General features: G+C 34.3%; 1 long non-coding RNA gene across 8 annotated transcripts in view; it reads left to right on the forward strand.

Annotated features, from left to right (window-relative positions):
• LOC139076470 (uncharacterized) overlaps positions 1 to 10,435 on the forward strand; it is a 110,446-nt gene extending 100,011 nt beyond the window's left edge. For 5 of the 8 annotated variants that reach the window (XR_011528108.1, XR_011528106.1, XR_011528109.1 and 2 more), the window contains one exon: positions 6,232 to 10,435. This is a non-coding gene — a long non-coding RNA (uncharacterized lncRNA). Of the gene's footprint in view, positions 1 to 3,574; positions 3,671 to 6,231 lie in introns of all 8 variants that reach the window. The other 3 variants (XR_011528111.1, XR_011528107.1, XR_011528110.1) reach the window with 2 other exon arrangements.
• The last annotated feature ends 2,753 nt before the right edge of the window (positions 10,436 to 13,188 follow it).

The raw sequence follows: 13,188 nt of genomic DNA on the forward strand, positions 1-13,188 counted from the left end.
TTATCAGGTTAACGGAATAGCAATTAGTGTATTTCTTCTTGCTTAGACAATAATGAAAAAGCTAAAATAGATAAAGAGTTAAAATAGATAACTTTGCATATATCATGTCAACATACATGCACATAGGGCAAGTAGAATGTATAGCTAATATTGCTTAAATGTCTTCGGATTATGATGAATCAGTCAAGGTGTCTGAAATAAATTGGTTTTGAGTTTGGACGAGCATGTTTCGTTCAAAGGGATATTACGGTTAGGGAGACCCCAGGGACCATCATCACTTTAATTGCTAGCTCTGGATTTTAATTTTTCATCTTTGTAAGCAAAGAAGCATTGCTGTGTAACAAATAAAATGTAATTTCTAATTCAATTTGCTATATTTATAAAGTATTTATGGATCCAAGAAAAAGGAAGAAGAGAATAAATCAACAGCAAAGATTTAGCCCCAAAGAATTACCTTAAACTGACTCCGTTCACAAAGTTTGCTTTATGTAAATCATTACTCCAGCCCAAATGTAGTGAAACTTCACACGCAAGATTCGTTATGCGCATGCCACTATATGTCAACATTAGGAATATTGTTTTGAAATATGTGAAGACTAGACCAGCTAACCTAAAGAATTGCTTTACTTTCAGTGTTAATCAGTATGCTAAACTAAACTGTTTGACAAATTTTAGGATATTCTCTCCACTCTTCACTGAACTGACCAAATTTTATTTTGTAGACTGAATGATCAGGATGGATAAGGCTTGGTTAGGATGAGCAGAAGAATTTTTTTTCTTGCTTTTTAATAGCTTAATATGTAGATACTAGCTGAAATGTCAGTGCTCGTAATATTATTAGGATTTCTGGCTACATTATTTTAAAGATTCTCTTAATTAGTAAAAGTGTTAGCATACTCATTTATTTTTCTTCATCTGCAAAATATATATGTTTTTTACAAAATATGCATTTTTACTCAACTGCTTATGCATGGCTCCTAATTCCTCTAGTGCAACCACGTAAACTCTACCAGTTAACTAAAAATATTAAAAAGTATCATTTTAAAGTAAATGTAATTATCTCATTTATGAAATTTTTAGAATTAATACATTTTCACATTTCACAAACAATAAAATTCCCCCCAAAATAAAGACAATTAAGAAAATTTACTGAAATTTTGAGTAATTTCTCAAGTATAGACCTAAGATCAGCTTTTCCTTCTTTTATGCTACTTTTAAATATTGGGATATATTGTTTTTATTTTTAGCACCACAATTATCGGTCTTCGAACTTATGATTTAAACAAATAGTTTAGAGAAGGAAGGAATTATATCATGCACATTGACATTTGATCTGAGTTCTCTATTACTTGAACCTTTAGGCAAAAATGTGCTATATGCATCTTTGCATGCAACTTTGTGAATCTCTAAAAGGTGCAGATGAAATGCCTGCCTGATTTTATTATCCTGTTTACCTTTATTGTAACTCAGTGAGTCAATAATTACTGAACCTTCACTTTGCACATAAAATAATTGTAATAAAATAACTGAAAACATTGAGTTGCTTAAGAGAAGCGTATAGCACATATCAAAAGCAAATAACCAGTGTACCAAACATACATGTTGAGAATCTCAAAAAGGTTTTTTCTTTTTTTAGTATTTTCTTTTAAAAAATCAAGTTAGAATATGAGGTAAGGTATTATATTGGATATGTGTTCATCTCATAAATGACAAATTAGATTCAGTTTCAGCTACATAGAGAGCTAATATTTGTGGACAGTTCACTGACTTGCTTAAATTGTGTTACTTATGGCTTAATAAGAAGATTAGTCCTTGTGTAGGACAATTGAACTTCTCTCTGCTCAGATTTCCAGATTCAGTCTGCACTTGTGCTGTCTTGAAAACAAATCATAGAATTTTGCGGTTGCATAGCCTTGCGAGTAATTCAGTTTATTCCTGTTACTTTAGAGCTGTAGGAAGCAAAGTTCCAAGTGATGGTAATGATATTTACGGAATACCTGTATACTCAGTAAAAACTTACATGCCTTATCTCACTTAATCCTCAAAGGGAATCTTAAAGCTGGGTGTTATTATTATGAGCATTTGACCTATAAAACTACATATTATTAATTTTCTTAATAGAATATTGACATATGAACATTAGAGAAGATGTATGAAATCAACTTGATGAAAATGAAAGGAAAATATATCATCTATTTTCCAACTACTGGTAGGCATTCACTTTTAATATTTTGGTGCCTGTCATGTATACATATTTTTCCTCAAAACAGAATCATAATATGAATAAAACTGTATTGCTTGCTTGTATTCTAAAGCATCATAGGCATTCTTTTTTGCCATTAAATATCTTCTGACAGCTATGATTCACATTATTGTATGAATAGTGTACCTACATTTGTTAAACCATACATAATTATTTAATCACACAATATTTTATGACTGGCTCATTGTTTAAAATATTTATTACAATCCTCCTATGATAGTGCTGTTAGTAGATTCTTTAACAAATTTGTAAACATGTTTTAATACATATAAAAAATGTGATCCTTGGGCTGGCCCAATGGCACAGCAGTTAAGTGTGCACATTTCACTTCGGCGGCCTGGGGTTTGCCAGGTCGGATCCAGGGTACGGACATGGCACCGCTTGGCAAGCCTTGCTGTGGTAGGCGTTCCACATATAAAGTAGACGAAGCTGGGCATGGATGTTAGCTCAGGGCCAGTCTTCCTCAGCAAAAAGAGGAGGATTGGCAGCAGATGTTAGCTCAGGGCTAATCTTCCTCAAAAAAAAAAAGAAAAAGGAAGTGATCGTTAATCCCACCTTCCTAAGCCAAACCCCTATAAGATTTTAGTATTTGCTTGGCAGACCTGTACTTCCTATCAATGATTTCTTTAGGATGTATTAACAGAGGTAGCATCAGTGGAACCGATAGTATGAACTTTTTCTAACTTACTAAATGTTGTCACATTGCCCTCCCTTAACATTGTATCAACTTGAACCCTACCTACTATAAAGGAAAACGCTGCCCTTAAAAGAGCTGATATAACACTATCATTTTAAAATTTATATTTGTTGCTTGATACGTGTAATAGATAAAAATAAAATTTCACTGTTTTTTAATCATATTCTTTATTACCAATGAAGTTAGACCATTGTTCCTGATAATTAGTAATTTCTGTCTTTTTAAAAAAACCTTGTCTTTAGCTCATTTGCTGGCAGGCCATTGTTTTCCCGAACATTGTGAATGAGCTTTTCATACCTCTATCAAAATAATACATTTCTCCAGTTTTGCAAAATGTTTTAAAATTTGGTTTGTAATTTTTTTTGTTAATTGATATTTTCAACAGTTGTCTTGTAATACATATAATAAATATGTATTCAGAGGTTAGTTTGCATAATGATTTTTTCCCCTCTTTTGCATTTTTAAAATAAATCCTGCAGTTTTGGTCTCTTTAATTCATCCTTGGTGATGAGTTATACAATCCATTGTTTTCTTACAGAGTGTGCAGAGGTTGTCCTTGAAACTATCTTTTTTCTGCATGGATGTTGGCTTCATCTCCCTTTTTCTCACCACAGCAGGATGGGTTGCAAGCTGTGAGGAATGGCCTTTCTCTGTTGCCCAACTGGCATCATTGGTCACTGGGAACCAGTGCATCAACCTCTTAACAAAATGTAAGCTTTTGCTCTTGGCCCCCGAGTGTCCATTTTCCACACAGCAGCCAGAAGGCACTTTTAGTCTTATGTATGCTTTTTCTAAGAATTCAGAATGTAATCCACACTTTTACAAGGCTCTGCATAACCTGGCCTGCATCCCTGCTCTGACTTCATTTTCTGTCTCCACACTCTGCCTAATTCTCTATGTCCTTGACTAATTTGTCTTCTTTCTATTGGTAATCAGTATGATAAACACACAAATCTCACAGGGAAACCAAAGCATGACTAATTTCTCCCGCTTTCACTTAATGGTTTGCTTACAGCCCTTTCAGAAGGTCATTTGAAGGTTACACTCTTCTACTCCTTCCCAAGCAGAGTCTGAGACCCATTGCCCCAGTGTCTTTTCTCCCTAAGGTAATATTCTTGTCTACCCTCTCTGACTCATAGAAACTCTTAAAGTGGATGATGAGATTCAAGATTAGTGAAATAAGTCCTCGGAAATTTCCTCTGAAAATGCAGACATGTCTTCTGCTGCCTTTGATATTTATTGTATTAGAGATCAATGAAAATGGCAGCAGACGTAGTCTTATTAAAACAGCCTGTTACCTATTTTTAAATGTCCCACATTCATTCCTGTCTTGTGGCTTTTGTACTTGGGATGTCTTTTGCCTAGGAAACCCTTCTTATTATTCATCTGTGAGCTTCAGGTTTTCTAAGTAGAAAGGACTTCCTGGATCATCCTATATAAAGTGCTGATTTACCTTCTCTTTAAGCACCTTCTGAATTCAGTTATTCTGCTTTGTTTCATAAAGGTATTTACCAATATCTGAAGTTATTTTATTTTTTGTATATATACTTATTAATAATTTCACCACCCTCTACTACCATAAAAATGGTCTACGAAAGCAGAGATTTTTGTTTAGTTTACTGCTCTCTCAGTGCATCTATCATGGTTCCTGTGTCACCCAAGAAGGCACCAATTTTGTTGAATGAATAAATGAATCCATTCCCAATGTCTAGTTTGCTTTTAGCAAATTCCTATCTTCTCAACTGAAAAGCTCTTAATAATTGTACTATCAGGAAACATGGCCAAGCCCAATTTTTACTTTTCCATTGCCCTTCTCATCTTTATCTTCCATGTTTTACTTTTCGAGAAAATGGTCAGCCAAAATGCAATATCCTACTTTAGTGCCCTCCATACATCCCCATCCAAACCTCTGATCTCATCAAATTTTCCCCTTTTGATTGTGAGTAATTTCTGGCCAAATATAGAAATAGCAACAATGAGATTTAGCCATACGACTTTACTTCACCTGCATAGTAAGACTGGCTAACCAGGTGATATATATAAATAAGAACTATGAAGTAAGCACAACCAGAGGGACCTACAACTAGAATATACAACTACGTACTGGGGAGCTATAGGAAGAAGAGGAAGAAGAAGGAGACGGAGGAGGAGGAGGAGACGGGGAGGGGAGGAGAAGAAAGCAAAGGTTGGCAAAAGATGTTAGCTCAAACTCTTTAACAAAAAAAAGACATATGAAGTATAAAGAAGAGAACAGGCTTCTGTTATTTAAGTGATTTTCTGGTAGTAGCCTTGATTTATAGTTTCACAAATAGTCACAGTCCACTCACTCCCAAGAATACATGATTATAATAAATAGCCATAATCCAGGCTAGCCATTATATGCATACATATGTGTGTGTGTATGTTCCTTTTTTGAATTTGGGAACATATAGTTTAGAAAGGAAAATTAGTTTATTCCCATCATCTGGGATGAGTAGTTTTGCTCCATTTAGAACAGCACAATTAGCTCATCAAATAATTTCATTGGTTTTGTATTACTTGGAATGTTTCCCTAGATTATGGCTATTGATTATAATCATGTATTTTTGGGGATTAGAAGACTGTGAATATTTGGGAAACTATAAATCAAGGCTGCTACTTAATCTCTTAAGGGAATCACTTAAATAAAACAAGCCTGCTCTCTTCTTCATACTTCACACTTCTTATTTTGTATACTTCATGCTGCCCTCCTAAATCATATCATTAATGAAGACCACTGGTTGTTATATAATCTATGAATACAGACTCTAAGCCTGGTAGGTGTTCTTGCCCATTGCAACCAGAAACCCACCCAGGAAATTATGAATTGAGACATGTTAATAATAAAACAGAACCATCCAAATCAATTAAAGTATTTATGGAAACTCACAGAGGGAAGTAATGGGAGCCAACATAAACACTTATACAAAAGTCTAATTTTGTTACCCTAAGTATCTGTTTTATCAGGGATAACTTCATCACTAGTACTATATTACCCCAAAATTGAAGGTAATTATCTTGGCACAGAGTCATATTGCTTAAAAAACTGTTAGAACTGAAAATGCATAAGATATGCACTTAAATGGAATGAATAATATACAAGGATATTTTGTTCAATACATTCTCTCAACAGGCAAGCCTATTAAAAGACAAAGAATAAAGTCACTTAAATGATTGTACCTTACTGGCAAAAAATGTGGATATTGCTCCTGAAAGAAGTGTTTGTTCTCATTTTATTTTTTGTTTTCTACAGAGATTGATAAAAGAAGCCTCCCGGATGTGAGAAATCTGCTTTAGCAAATATGTTCTATATATATTTGAGACACATAATTGCAAACATCCAATAGCATAACAACAATTAACTAGATACATACATTTTGGAAGGAGAAAAGACATTGAATACAAAGATAAACAATTAGTTAATGAACTCCCTCTGCTTCATTCATACACAATCAGGAGTAAATGTAACAAATTGGAAGGCCATTAGAATGAGTAACAATTGTAATTGTACAAATTATAGCCAACTGACAGCTGCATTTCCTTATCTCCCATTCCCTGTCTCTAGCTGTTTTTCATGTTTTTCCCCTTCTTATCACTTGGATTTATAGACCTTAAAAATCTCAGAAGCATAAGATATACTAAGACATTAAAAATATAAAGACCTGGGAGTGATGTCAGCAAGACAGTAGAATAGGAGATATGAGGCTTCATAGCCCCACAGTAACACGGATTTGACTATCCATGGACAAATATACCTTTATGGGAGCTCTAGAGTCCATTTGGGAGGCTCCAGTATCCCAGTGGAGCACAAAATGTGAGAACGGCCACATTGCAAGAGTAAGAATAGTTTCACTTTATCAGTGATATTACTTCACTACCCTAGCACAGCTCAGCGCTAAGAGAGACCCCTCCAGCTGCAATTTTTCCCACAGTGGAGAGAGCTATGTGAACATCTGCCACCTCAGCTTTCGGGGCACTGCTTCAGAGGCCTGCTTCTGCATCACCTGACCCATAACACTGAAGGAGCGGCACAATTAGATCTTCTGGGGGCAGGTAAGAACAGAGCAAAGAGGTGGGTATTCATAGCAACTGGCACATGGATCTCAACAACCAACCTGTAGACCCTGGTGGCCAGTCCCCACAAATACATATACACCCAACATCAGAGCACTTAAATATGTAAAGTAAACATTGACAGAGAAATAGACAGCAATACAGTAATAATAGGTGAGCTCAGTATCCCAATTTCAATAATAGATAGAACATCCAGACAGAAACATCAATAAAGAAACAGCAGACTTGGAAAACACTATGGACCAATTGGACCTAACAGACATATACAAAACATTCCATCCAAAAGGAGCAAAATATACATTCTTCTCAAGTATATATGGAATGCTCCACAGGAGAGATCACATGCTAGGTCACAAAAAAGTCTCAATACATTTGTAAAAAGTGAAATCATCCAAAGCATCTTTTTCAAACACAATGGAATCAAAGTAGAAATCAATAACATAAAGAACATAAAGAAACTCACAAATGCATAAAAATTTAATGACACACTCTTGAAGAAACACTGAATAAAAGAAGAAATCAAAAAGGAAATTAGAAAATAACACAAATGAAAATAAAAATGCAATATACCAAAACTTATGGGATGCAGCAAAAGCAGCACTAAGAGAAAAATTTATAACGATAAATGCTACATTAAAAAAGAAAAAAGATCACAAACATACAAGTAGTAGATAAATAAGTCCTGGAGACTTAATGCACAATATAGTGAATATAGACAATATCATATTATAATAAACTTGCTAAGAGACTAGATCTTAATTGTTCCTACCACCAAAGAAAGATAAGTATGTGACATGATAAAAGTGCTAACTAACACGACAATGGCAATCATAACGCCATATGTAAATATATTGAATCAACACGTTGTATACTTTAATCTTATACAACGTTGTATATAAAATATACTTCAGTTAAAAAAAAAGAAGGATCTCAAATAATCTAACTTTACACCTCAAGAAAGTAGAAAAAGAAAAAACAAAGTCCAAAGTTAGGAGAAGGAAAAAAATAAGCATTAGGACTGAAATAAATCAATTGGAGAATTGAAAAACAATAGAAAACAATGATGAAACTAGAAGTTGGCGTTTTTTTTGCAAAGATGAGCAAAATTGACAAACCCTTAGCTAGACTACCTAAGAACAAAAGAGAGAAGACTCAAATAGATTGTCAGAAATGAAAGAAGACACCTTGTAATCAATGCGACATAAATGAAAAAGACCATAAGAAACTATTATGCACAATCATACACCAACAAATTGGACAACATAGAAGAAATGGATAAATTCCAAGAAACATATAACCTACTAAAACTGAGTCAAGAAGAAATAGAGGCTTCTTCTATCTTGCCTGATATCCCCTGGGCCTTACCGTTATCTGCAACAAGTTGGCAGAAGCATAAGGAGAATATAAAGAAGGTTACCCCACTTCTTAAAAGCCCTGACCTAGAAGGAAAGATGTCATTTACGCTTATATTCCCTTGCTGAGAACCAGCCACATGGTCACACTTACAGGCAAGCGTAGCTGTATTCACAATAGCCAATATATGGAAACAAGCTAAATGTCCATCAATGGATGAATGGATAAAGAAGGGTAGTGTATATATATATATATATATATATATATATATACATATGCACAATGGAATATTATTCAGCAATGGGAAAGAAGGAAATCCAGCCATTTTAGGCAACATGGATGGACCTTGAAGGCTTTATGCTAAGTGAAATAAGTTAGACAGAGAAATACAAATACCAAGTATGATATTACTTATATGTGGAATCTAAAAAAGCTATACTTATGGATACAGAGACTAGAATGGTGGTTCCTAGGGGCTGGGAGGCAGGGGAAATGAGGAGATGTTGGTCAAAGAGTACAAACTTCCAGTTATGAGATGAATAAGTTCTGGGATCTAATGTACAGTGTGGGGATAGTAGATAATAATACTGTATTATATACTTGAAAGTTGCTAAGAGAGTAAATCTTAAATGTTCTCACCACAAAAAAGAAATGTAATTATATGATGACGTGATGGAGTTGTTAACTAATGCTATGGTGGAAATCAATTTGCAATATATGAGTGTATCAAATCAACACGTTGCATATGTTAAACTTACACAATGTCATATGTCAATTCTATCTCAGTAAAGCTGGAACAAAACAAAATGATAAGGCCACCCACAGAATGTCATAAAATATTTGCAAACTCTGTATCTGTTAAGGGGTTAACATCTTTAATAGCATTTAGAGGACTCCTAAAACTCAACAACAACAGCAAAGCAAGCTGATTTAAAAATGGGCAAAGACTTGAATAGACATTTTGCCACAGAAGATGTATAAATGGCTAATAAGCACATGAAAAGTTGCTCAATATCACTTATGTTAAGAAATTCAGATCCAAACCACAATAATATACCACTTCATATCCATTAGGATGGTTACTATCAAAAAAGCAGAAAACAGCAAGTGTTGATAAGGATGTGAGAAACTGGAACCCTTGCACCCTGTTAATGGGAATGTAAAATGGTACAGCTGCTGTCAAAAACAGTATAGCAGTCCCTCCAAAAAATTACAAATAGCATTATTTTACAATACAGAAATTCCACTTCTGGGTATAATATCAAAAGAATTGAAAGCAGAAACTTGAAAATATATTTGTACACCCATGTTCACAGCAGCATTATTTGAAATAGCCAATAAGTGAAAGCAACCCAAATGTCCACTGATGGATGAGTGGATAACAAATTGTGATATATACATACAATCTAATATTATTTAACCTTAGAAAGGAAGGAAATTCTGACGCATGCTACAATGATCCTTAGAGACATTATGTTAAGTGAAATAAGCCAGTCACAAAAGCACAAATATTGTATGATTCTACTTAAACCTAGAGTAGTCAAATTATAGAGATGGAAGAATGTTGGTTGCCAGGGACAAAAGGTGAAAGAAATGGGGAGCGACTTTTGAATGAGTACAGAATTTCAGTTTTGCAAGATGAAAAGAGTTCTGTGGATGGATAGTGGTGATGGCTGCACAACAGTGTGAATGTACTTAATGTCACTGAACTGTACACTTAAAAATGGCTAACCTGCAGGGCTGGCCCCGTGGCCGAGTGGTTAAGTTCGCGCACTCCGCTGCAGGCGGCCCAGTGTTTCGTTGGTTTGAATCCTGGGCGCGGACATGGCACTGCTCATCAGACCACGCTGAGGCGGCGTCCCACGTGCCACAACTAGAAGAACCCACAACGAAAAATACACAACTGTGTACTGGGGGGCTTTGGGGAGAAAAAGAAAAAATTAAATCTTTAAAAAAAAAAAATGGCTAACCTGGCAAATTGTCGGTTATGTGTAATTTACCACAATTAAAATTTTGCAGCACAATTTGAATGGGAAGCTTTTGTTTCATTTTCTCTTTCCTCATTCTCTCTGTCATGAGTCAGTTGAGTGAGCGAGTGAGTGACTTTGTGCTCAGACTTTTTAGTGATTGTCTCTTATGTCTCCCTCCCCAGACCATAAGTTTAGAAACGGAGTCTTGGTGGCAGTGGAGGATTTCTGTCTTGTGTACTAAGTCTGTGGAAATCTTGGTTCAGCTCTTGAGAGTGGCACTGCCTGTGTCCTGCCTTCTCTCTGGGTTATAGGTCCAGGGAGGAATAAGCAGAAGTTTTGTTTTGTTTTGATTTTCTGCCTTAGTTACAGTCGTGGCATGCCCACCCCAGTCTGAATTCAAGTGGGGAGCGTGCTTTCTTCTTGTGCTTTTCATGGTGCACTTTTAGCCCCTGTTATTGCAGAGGAGTTGAATTCCCAGTGGCCAAAGATCCTTTCCAGGCCAATTCCCAGCACCCCTTCCTGCTGATTCACAATTCTGTTTCATTTCTGATTCAAGGTGGCATTTACTTTATTGGGAACGCTGTAAAGAATTTGGGGTAATTCATTTTTTAAATTTTTATTGCAATGAATTTGTACAAGAGATTCTAGTTTAAAGAATGAGCCAGCTTTACTATCTGAAAAGAATTGATAAAACCCTCATAACCAAGAAAATTCAATAAGCTTTAGTATGCATTTGGCACATTGGATGCAGCAGAAATATACTATATATCAGATTGTTCTGAAGGAACCATAGATCTGGACCCTGATAAACTAAGATAGATTCACTCAAACATATTCCCTGCAAATCATTTAATAATTTTAAGTATACAGAATCATTTGGAAAATTCTCTGATTCATAAAGTTATTTTTGCAAACTTAAAAATATTAGAAATATGTTTATTTTTGCACTTTTATCACTTCACATATATATTTGTCTTTTTTGCTTTGTATAATTGTTATTCAACTCTTTAGACCACAATGAAATTCAAAGAAAAACTTACTTTGAAATATTTTGTGAAAGACACGAAAGCATTGTATTAGAGATTAATTATCCATTGTTAAATAATCAAAGATGTCATTCATTCTGGTTCATAATACATACTCATTGTAGATCAACATCTATAATTTGTAGCAATTTACCTTGTAATTTATTATGTTGGGTCTTAAGTTTAAAATCCCTTGAGATGTTCTCTCTTTATGACATATTAATCTATTGTCAAGCCTCTGCGTATCAAGAATTGTACGGATTTCATAACACAACGCAATTTAGGCTGTTGCAGAGAACACCTACCATTCTCTAAGGTTCCCTTCCTTAATTATCAATTTGAATTTTGAGTATCATACATAACCATAATTTTAATTCAGATTATCCCAAATATATCCTCAAAGTTGTATGAAAATGAGTCTTCAGCTGAGTATCAATGAGCATGCAGGTTAAAGAAAATAATCCATTACCAGTGAAAGACTTACCCAAAATTGGCAGAGAGAACAATTCCTGAACCTTACACAGAGCCAAAACCACAAAACCTGGTTCTCTAAGAAAATAACTAAGTTGATCAACTTCTAACTGAGTCATGAGGAAAAAAAGAGAGAAGACAAAAATTGCTGGAACCAGAAATGAAAGAAGTGATGTGACTACAGAATTCTACATATTATGAGTGAATAATAAGGGGATATTACAAACAACTTCATTTTCCTCTATTTAGCAGTTTAGATGAAATAGACAAATCTCTTGAAAGACAGGATCTATCAAAGCTTACTCAAAGGAAATACAGAATTTGAGTAACTCCGTATACACTAAAGAAATTGAATTTGTAGTTTAAAACTCACTCAAAGAGAAAGCTTTAGGCCCTGATGACTCCATTGGTGAATTCTACCAAACAATGAGGAAAGAAATAATTCCACCTGTACCTAAACTAGTCCAAAAATTGAGGAGGAGGTAATACTTCACAATTTATCCTAAAAGAATATTGATAACTCTGATTCAAACCAAAGAAAGTGGACTAAGAAATAAGAAGAAATGCTACAGATCATGATCCATCATAAAGATAGAAGCAAAAATTCTTTTATAATTTTAGTAAGTCAAATCCAACAATTATATAAAAAATAGTAATACATCATGACCATGTGGGATTTATCTCAAGAATGGAATGTGTGTTTACTTGTAGAAAATCAAGGTTTTCACTGTATTCAAGGTCTAAGAGAAAAGCCATGTTAATCTCAAGAGATTCATAAAAACATTTCATAAAATCTCACATGCTTTCTTGATTTAAAATAGTAATATTAAATAATTATCAGTTAACAATCTCTTTTTGTGATGGTGATAATAAAATTGATAATAAAAGAAGAGGCAATATTCACAACAAAGATAAACATATGTAGCATTTAATACGTAATTACAACGTCTTGAGTTCAATGCTAAAGATTTATACTTGTATATCTTTTTTTAAGAATGTGGATTCAATTTGCTACAGAAACAGAATTTAATCTATTTGACATTTTGGATACTAAGTGGCCCTTACAAATCATGTTTTACTGTATCAGGATATGGAAAATGTTAACGATCAATTTTTTAATGCAAAAAGGCAAGCTACAAGTCAGAACATTCAGCAAAATTCCAAGTTATTGTTTAAAAAGGAAAAATGCATACATTTATTTAAATATCTTGGAATGACACGTCAAAATATTAGTACATTTAACTCTAGGCTGTTCACTTATGAGTTATTTGATTTTCTTTCTTACGTCTCCATTTTTTTCAAAAAATAGTTAGTTTG

The sequence above is a fragment of the Equus przewalskii genome, chromosome 16 (assembly GCF_037783145.1).
Source record: "Equus przewalskii isolate Varuska chromosome 16, EquPr2, whole genome shotgun sequence".
Lineage (NCBI taxonomy): Eukaryota > Metazoa > Chordata > Mammalia > Perissodactyla > Equidae > Equus > Equus przewalskii.